The sequence below is a fragment of the Canis aureus genome, chromosome 19, assembly GCF_053574225.1.
Source record: "Canis aureus isolate CA01 chromosome 19, VMU_Caureus_v.1.0, whole genome shotgun sequence".
In the NCBI taxonomy this organism is placed as follows: Eukaryota; Metazoa; Chordata; class Mammalia; order Carnivora; family Canidae; genus Canis; species Canis aureus.
Genome location: NC_135629.1, coordinates 45,230,256 through 45,237,670, shown reverse-complemented (window position 1 = coordinate 45,237,670; position 7,415 = coordinate 45,230,256). Strand labels below are relative to the sequence as shown.

Genomic DNA, 7,415 nt, shown 5'->3' with positions numbered 1-7,415 from the left:
CTCTGCACTCTGGTTTCTGTAAAATGTGGCCAGTGGTCGTTTTGACCTCAAGAGACAGTGGTTAGTTTTCAGTTAATTCACAAAAGGTGTATCCGGGAGAAGGCCAGGTGGGGATGTTATTGGGTTCCGTAAAGGAGAGAGCTTGAACTCAGAGAGCTCCAGCGCTTCCAGAAAACCACGAGGCTCGAGGGTAGGATTCCACCTGTTTCCACATCTTTACAACAACCCAGAGCTGCAGAGGACGAGCCTGAGTGACCTCAGAGAGTCTGCCTTCTCCTTGTCGTTGGCAGGGAAATAGCGGGAGTGAAGGAATGGAAAATTATCCAGGAGTCTTTCAACCGAGGTGGCCTGTGTTCACAGCCAGAGTTGGAGGTCCTGCTTCTGCGCGGCGCGGTCCGAAGCCCGGCCTCTTCGACACAGCCTCAGGGAACCCCGCCCGGGGCGTTTGAGGCCGCCTGGGGCCCCCGCGCTCCCGGCCAAACTCTGCACCTTGCGCTCTCCAGCCCTGCCGGGGGCACTCCGCCCACGGCCCCCGCGACAGGCCGCAGGGCCTGCCAGTCTTCAGCTTTGCAGCCAATCCTCATCGCCCTCCCGGCTACGCCCTCCGTTCTTGTCCCTCCAGCCGCGCCTGCCACTTCGGAGCCCCGCCCTTGCCCCCCAGGGATTGGTCGGCAGGGCTGCTCGTCTTCTGCCAGAGCTCCAATTCTCGCCTAGCTCCAGGCCCTCACCTCCCAGCACCTCGCACCCTGCGGGACCACCTCTGGGACCTAAACCATCACCCAATAGCCCGCCTCTGCCCCTCAGTGATTGGCTGTAGGAGGTGCTCGTCTGTTTCATACCAACCAATCCCTTTCGTTCCCGACGTCGATTGGCCAGCGTGCAACCAATCGGAGTGTGGCGTGTACCCCTCCCGCGGCGCGCGCTGGGGGTGCGCGAGGCGGGGCAGTGGTGGCCGGAGGCGGCGGCGGCGGCGGCGGCGGCGGCGGTGGTGAAGGCGACGCGTCCCAGCCGGTGAGGGGGAGCAGAGGGCGCGGGGTGGCGCAGACGTCCGGGGGCCCGCGTCCCTCGGGCCGAGCCCGGGCGAGGCACGGTCTTGTCATCGGTCCTGGGGCGGGGGCTGCCGAGGCAGGACGTGACAGCAGCGTCGCAGGGGTAGGGAGAGGTGAAAGCCACCCCCCCACACACACACACCCCGTGTCCGATGCTCCTTGAGGTCCCTCCCCGCAGGATCTGAACCTTCACGGTCAGCCCTCGCACACCTGACACCACGTCTCTTCTTGTTGACAGCCTCTCCCACCCAAAACACCTGAGTCTGTCCACCTCACTGACATCCCCCCACTCCTCTGAAGCCGTGTCTCCGGGCGCTAGGTACAGTTGGGTCTTCACACCCACACGCACTTGAGTCCGTGTCCCCACTGATATTCTCCCTCACACACCTGCCACCCCTCTGCATTCATGGACAACTCCCCCCCCCCCCATCATCTAAGATCGTTCCTCTTGACACCTCCACACCCAGATCCATGCACCACCACCTCTGCAACTGGGCCTACACCCCCTCCACCCATGCCTGAGCCTGTGATCCCGATGTCATGGCCCCCCATTCACACCTGGCCAGGTCATATCCCCTCACTGATTTTGCTCACATTCAGATCTGTGTCCCTCTCACTTGCTTCCTCCATTCAGCCACTTGGGTCAGGGCCCTCAGGCACTCTCCCCCACCTCTCCATCTGCCATGTGCTTTTACAGGCCCTTTCTCCATCACACAACCCCGGTCTGTGCACCCACCTGTACTTTCCTGCATATGCACCTATGTTTGTGCCCCTGTCTATAATCCTTGACTCTCCCACTCCCCCCATCCCCCCGCAGGCCCTCCAGCATTCACCCAAACCTAGCTATCTCAGGATCACTGCACCCTCCCCCACCCAAAAGAAAAGCCCCCCCCCAGATGTTATCTTTTCATTTATGCCAATCTGTAAAGTGATTTCCAGGCTTTCAATAATCCCTTTGGCCAGGCAAAACCAGAATTATCTCCACTTTACCAGCAACAAACCTAAAGAGACTTGAATTAAGGAGGCAGAGCCCATCCCTCCCTGAGCCTTGCTGACCTCTTCCTGTAGACCTTCCCCATTTTTGCCCATCTGTTGTGCTTATCTCTGAAGGGTTGGCAGAGGAGGGGACCCCCACCTTCCCTGCAGCTGTTCCTCAGGAGTCATGACTTTGAGTCCGGAAAGACTGAGTTGGAAGGGGCGGCCCCTATCTTTGCTGTAGCACGTGTCTCTGTGTCCTGGGCCTGGGTGGGGGCGGAGACAGTGCAGGAGCGGGACTTCAACACCTGGGGTGCCTCCAGCGGCTGAGCCATTTGGGAGGGAGTTGCCGGCCCCAGCTCTTGCATACTGAAGCCCCTTGCTGGCCCTTAAGAACTCCTTGGGCCCTTAAAGCCGATAAACCTAGAGAGTAAGGAAACACTCTTCAGAGTGAGGAGAGCTAATATTACAGCAGCCACTTAGAGCCAAACTGTAAAACTGGAGCCTGGTGGAGTGCGGGGAATGATGATTTTTCTGGAACTTTGTAAGTTCCCTGGAGTGTGATTTGTAGGCATGCAGCATAGGAGACAGTAGCTTTGTTGTTGAAAAGTAATAACGTGGTGTCCTTTCCTGTAAGGTTTGCACAGCACCTCTTACCCGCGCCGCCCCCCCCCCCGCCCCCCTCTCTCTCAGCAAAGATGGTGCCCTAACATGCCAGAGGGTCCTGTCACCTTCACCTTCTCCTATAGAAACTGAAGCCATTGGAGCTTTCTGTTCAAATTCAAAAGGAGTCATTTAAAAAAATGTATGTTTATGTGTGTGTATACGTATACACACATTTTATATATACAGATGTACATATGTTTCATATATAGACATATGCAAATATCTCAACTTTGACAAGGCAATTGATGTACATAGTAAAAAAAACAAAAAAATGTACTAAAGGGCATACAGTGAAAGCCAAGCAGGTTTGTATCCTATACCCTTCTGGAAGTGTCCATTGTTAACTTGCCCTGTTTCCTTCCAGAGATAGTCTATGGCTCAGGAGGAGGAATGTCTATGTTTCCTTCCAGAGATAGTCTATGGCTCAGGAGGAGGAATGTATATCCCCCACCTCTTTTAAACCCCTGATAGGGAGACCTGGGTGGCTCAGCATTTGAGTGGCTGCCTTTGACTCAGGGCATGATTCTTGAGTTCTGGGATCGAGTCCCACATCGGGCTCCTGCAGGAAGCCTGCTTCTCCCTCTGCCTATGTCTCTGCTTCTGTGTGTGTGTGTGTGTGTGTGTGTGTCTTTAATGAATAAATAAAATACAATAAAAAGTTTTAAAAAAAAACGATAAATTTACATGAGGTTTTTATCAAATGAGTGTGCCAGTTTTATAGCCAGTCCTTTACCAATGACTGTTTAAGTTGTCCCTCATACATACAGATAGCTGAAATGAGGGATCCCTGGGTGGCTCAGCAGTTTAGTGCCTGTCTTCGGCCCAGGGCATGATCCTGGAGTCCTGGGATCAAGTCCCACATCGGGCTTCCTGTGTGGAGCCTGCTTCTCCTTCTGCCTCTCTCTCTCTTCTCTCTCCTTGTGTCTCTCATGAATAAGTAAATAAAATCTTTAAAAAAATAACTGAAATGAATAGATGGAACTATCCATGAGCAAATATGCAATGAATGTAAGGCTCCAGCACAGACACTTCGAAACCTCCTGGTCTTCGGGGAGCTTCCTAGGAGTGCCCAGGCCAAACGGCATGTCCATTTAAATGGTTAATGTTCCTCCAGGGAGGTTGTACTGCCATCACTCGTCTCTCAGCTGTGAAACTGGAATGCTTACTTCCTCTTCCCATGGCCAGCACAGTTACTATTAAGTGTTCTGGCTTCTCCAATCTGATAGATAAAGCGCAGCGGGAGAGATCCTTTTGAACACCACTTCTGGGCTTCCTATCCATCTCTTCGGTGCTCTGGCCCATGCGGTGATGATTAAACATTGTATTTCTGTTTCTCTTCAACAGTTGGACTGAAGTTCAGTCCAAGAAATATTTGAGTCCCACCTCTGTGGAGCTCTGGAGGAAACCTTGGATTTGGGCGGCAGTATCCTTGCAAGAGAGAGACATGGGCATTGGCTACAGTCCTGAGAGGGGAGGTCTTAAGATGTTGGCTGTTACTAAATTATTGTTTTTCCACTTGGATCCAGAAAAAAACAAACAAACAAAAAACTTCGCTATCAGATGAGATTGAGAGAAGTCAGATGTTAAATCTTTTGGGGAAGCTGTCTTGAGATTCTCTTGTCAGCTGTCAGTGCCAGGTGGAGGGCATCATCAGACTGAGGTCAGGCCTTTTCCCACCTGTTGTCCTGCTTGTAGTCTTCTGTTTTGGCAATTAGACACTAGAGGAATACTGAGATGATCAGAACTATTAGCTTGATTGGGTTTTGTAAACCAGCTTTATTAAAAATGCACTATATTGTTTTATTTGAAATGTGAAATACTTATGAAAAAGTAGGGATCCCTGGGTGGCGCAGCGGTTTAGCGCCTGCCTTTGGCCCAGGGCGCGATCCTGGAGACCCGGGATCGAATCCCACATCGGGCTCCCTACATGGAGCCTGCTTCTCCCTCTGCCTATGTCTCTGCCTCTCTCTCTCTGTCTCTCTCTGTGACTATCATAAATAAATAAAATAAAATAAAATAAACACCTAAAAAAAAGTATACAATGTGCCTGTGAAAAGGAAGTGTAAAGGATAACAAAGCTAACATTCAGCTGAAGAAGTAGAACATGGCCCCAGTGGCCCCCTCTGGTCACTGTGCTATTTTTTTAAAGATTTTATTTATTCATGAGAGAGAGAGAGAGAGAGAGAGAGAGAGAGAGAGAGGCAGAGACACAGGCAGAGGGAGAAGCAGGCTCCATGCAGGAAGCTGGACGTGGGACTCGATCCCGGGTCTCCAGGATCACGCCCTGGGCCGAAGGCAGCACTAAACCGCTGAGCCACCTGGTCTGCCCTGTGCTATTTTTAAAATATGTTTGTCAACGTTTGTTTTCTCCACTGAGTACCTTTTGCTGCAGCTGAGTTCTTGGATTCTAGGGTCTCAACAAAGGTCAACAGAAGCCAGGTGTTTTTTTTTTGTTTTTTTTTTAAGATTTTATTTATTTATTTATGAGAGACACAGAGAGGCAGAGACACAAGCAGGCTCCATGCCAGGAGCCCGACGTGGGTCTCGATCCCAGGTCTCCAGGATCAGGCCCTGGGCTGAAGGTGGCGCTAAACCACTAGGCCACCGGGGCTGCCCAGAAGCCAGAGTTTCTGTCAGAGCTGTGTCAATAGGGTGGCCTGAGAGTTCTAGGGAGGGGGGCAGTGACCTCAGGGCCATGGCCAGGTCACCAGCCGGTACCCGGAGCTTTGGTCTTGGACTCCTGTCATGTTAGCGTCCTGGGGCCGCTGTAACAAATTACCACAAGCTGAGTAGCTTGAGACAAGAGAAAGCTATTCTGTCATAGTTGGTGGAGGTCAGAAGATCAAAATTAAGGTGTTGGCTACAGATGGAATGTTTCTGTCTCCGTAAAATTTATACGTTGAAAACTAATCCCCAACATGATGGCATCAGGATGTGGGCTTTAGGTCGTGAGGGCGGAGCCCTCCTGAATGGGATTAATGCCCTTATAAAAGAGGCCCTTGCCCCTTTTGCTTTGTGAAGCATGGCAAGAAGCCATCTGTGAACCAGGAAGAGTGCTCTCACCAGACACCCAGTCTGCTGGCACCTTGACGGTGGACTTTCCAGCCTCCAGAACTGTGAGACATACATTTCTGTTGTCTATAGGCCACTCAGTCTACGGTCTTCCGCCACCAGCCCAAACAGAGTAAGACTGCAGGGTCAGTTCCTACTGGGGGACCTGAGGGAGAATCTTACCAGACCTCTCTCCTGGCTTGGTAGCTGTTGGCAGTCCTTGGGGGTTTTGGCTTGCAGCCACATCATCCCAATCTCTGCCTCCATCTTCACACAGTCTTCTTCCCTGTTTTTCTTCTTACAAGGACACCCATCATTGGATTTAGGGCCTGTCATAAATTCAGTGTGATCTCATCTCAGTATCCTTAACTCATTTCACATGCAGAGGTCCTATTTTCAAATATGGTGACCTTCTGAGGTTCTGGATGGGCATGAACTTTAGGGGGAACACCATTTAACACCCACATCTGCGAAGCCAGAATTTCTGTCGGGATGTTATCCTAAAGTTCTTGTCTAGCTGTCTCTTCTGTTTCAGGCAAAACAGGGGCTGGTAGGGTTGGAACACACAGCTCCTCACTCACCTATCTTCCTGTTGGAAGGTAGAGGCATCTGCCAAAAGCTAGCAAGGACCTAGGCAAGTGAACATGTATGTATGTTTTGCTCTTTGCCAGCCCTTGATGTGTGCTTACTGCACTGTGAGCTTGGTCTTAGATCATCCCAGTTTACAGAAGGGTCACCAAGGGGAGAACATAAGGGTAGCAAGATGGACCTAAGTCAGCCCGAATCCAGACCCCTGTCCTTTAAGCAAGTCACAGGTGGCACTCATGCTTTCTGCTATGAGACATGGGCGTCTAAGCCATACTGAAGGGCCTCCACGTAGCCTGGCCTCCAGGATTGAAACAAACTTGAAGCCTGACCAGACCATTGTTCTACAATCTGTAAATACCTGTGGGACAAGGACAGGTGCAGAGGAGGCAGAAACACTGGGGCTTCAAAGGGTAGGGGACACAAATGTGGATCTGTTCTCACCAAGTGATTAGGGCTCTGTAATTGATCAGTTCTAACAGAGGACTGGGGTGCTAACTCAGGGAGAGGAAAATTCTCGGAGGTCTGAAAGCCAGTAAGGAGTTAGCTAGATGGCAAAGCATTGTGAGCAAAGGGAACAAGCAAGCGTAGATACTATGGGACCCAAGGCACAGAACTTGAGAGGGGATTGAGGGACCTGGTCCATGGAGCCCGTGACAGGCACAAGTGGGACCTCACCTCGAGGCTGCTTCCAGAAAGGTACAGTCACCATGCCTGAGCTCAGAGCCCCTAGCAGCCTGGGCTTCCCCAGCACAGGAGACCAGGAGCTATCTTGTGACCAATTGCAAGCCTTCCCTGATGACATGTGCCCATGAAGTACTCCCAGCAGATGTCATCACTGTTATTCCATCTCCAGATCACATGCCTTTACCTTGGGATGAGTGGAAAAAGAGAATGTATATGTTTCAATTAAGTATTGATTAATTAGCCATGCTGACTGAAGCCCCACCCAGTCTGCAGTATTTGTCCTCACCCTAAATGGCAGACTCCCAGGCCCCACTGTGATAGCCCCAACTTAAGCCTGAGGAGGAGCTCAGGAATCCCTGTGCAAGTGTCCTGACAATTCTAGAACAGGCATTCCTAGAAACC

The 7,415-nt window shown here is 51.5% G+C and overlaps 1 protein-coding gene across 3 annotated transcripts in view; it reads left to right on the top strand.

The window, feature by feature from the left end:
• Positions 1-572: 572 nt before the first annotated feature.
• Positions 573-7,415, top strand: part of SLC25A42 (solute carrier family 25 member 42) — a 32,267-nt gene continuing 25,424 nt past the window's right edge. Inside the window, exon 1 of one of the 3 annotated variants that reach the window (XM_077859298.1) lies at positions 573-1,011. The gene's annotated coding sequence lies outside the window, so the exon portion shown is untranslated. The remainder of the gene's footprint in view (positions 1,012-7,415) is intronic. The other 2 variants (XM_077859297.1, XM_077859299.1) reach the window with 2 other exon arrangements.